Source organism: Ascaphus truei, chromosome 7, assembly GCF_040206685.1.
Source record: "Ascaphus truei isolate aAscTru1 chromosome 7, aAscTru1.hap1, whole genome shotgun sequence".
In the NCBI taxonomy this organism is placed as follows: domain Eukaryota; kingdom Metazoa; phylum Chordata; class Amphibia; order Anura; family Ascaphidae; genus Ascaphus; species Ascaphus truei.
Window position 1 is genome coordinate 4,538,208 of NC_134489.1, and position 1,241 is coordinate 4,539,448.

At 43.1% G+C, this 1,241-nt stretch overlaps 1 pseudogene; it reads right to left on the reverse strand.

Annotated features, from left to right (window-relative positions):
* Positions 1–383: 383 nt before the first annotated feature.
* LOC142500326 (U2 spliceosomal RNA) lies at positions 384–507 on the reverse strand (annotated as a pseudogene).
* Positions 508–1,241: the final 734 nt, after the last annotated feature.

A 1,241-nucleotide genomic window follows, 5' to 3' on the forward strand; every position in this document is an offset into this window, starting at 1 on the left:
CAGGCAGTGGCTGGGGTTTTCAGTTCAGGGCATTTCAGCCACCCATTGTGACATCAACCCAGCAAGTCAGGCATTTGCTGCTGCAGTGTTTCCTATGCAGGCTATTTGGATACAGCTTCAACAGGAGTTTCTTAGGTATCTGCTCGTTCGGACTGAATTAGGCAGCAGGCAGCACTCCTGCTACATGCGAGCTGAATTAAAAGAAAGTAGGAAGCCAGGCAAAAGAACGGACAGGACACAGCAAACAGAAGGAGGCTTTATTTTGTCGTCATTTCTTCTTCTTTCTTTGCAAAAGAAAGAGCCAAAAAAGGAGAGGATGCTTCTATTTTTGCCCGCTGTTTGTTTCTATTTCTATTTTTTCATACAAGTCAGATATCCCCAAAGGGAAGTGCACCGGACCTGGAGGTACTGCAATACCAGGTCAATGCGTGGAGTGGACAGAGCAAACTCTTCTTCCATCTCCCTGTTCTAAAAATCCATTTAATATATGGTCCCCAGATAGGGGATGTAACGGGAGTAATCCCTGTTCAAGTAATGTGCCTTTAATCTAGCAGTGTGGTGGTTAACTGCTGGTAGTCAATTAATAAACACCACCTGCCTGATCTAGATTGCTTACAAAAGCCTGTCTGTTGAGACAGGAAGTGACTCCTTAGCTCGCTTGTGAGCTGACCTTTGGAGACACCACATGTCTTGAGCTCTGCCAGAAGACACAGCAGAGCTGATTTCAAGACACAGGGAAAACTACTAAATCTGAAGCTGACACACCCTGAGTGAAGGGAGCTGTACTAGGAACTGAGAAGATTTTCCCTCCAAGAAACAGATAAGACTTTCATTCTTAAGAGACTTCTTATATCTGCTTATTTCATGCTATGTGTTTGGGGCTGGGAGAAATACTCCCAAGTGAATAGAAGCTTTGTTCCCCCCCCCCGTGTTTGGATGGATTTCCTGATGAAAAGGAAAAGGCACAATAAAGCCTTATTATAATTTCACCTTATAAAAGTCTCCAATTGTGTACCTCTGTGAACGTCCGTCTACATATGGTGTCCGAAGTGAGATGAGAGGTGTCTTTGTAGTTAAAAAAGACCGGAGATTTTTATGTGAAATTTTTTGTGTTATGCTTTTTGCCTACAAACAGTCTGAGCAACTTAGAAAAAAAACCTCATGCAGCAGAGATCAGAGTTAAAGGGACACACAACTGAAACTTACACTGCATTGAAACTTACAAAACCACAGATGGACTC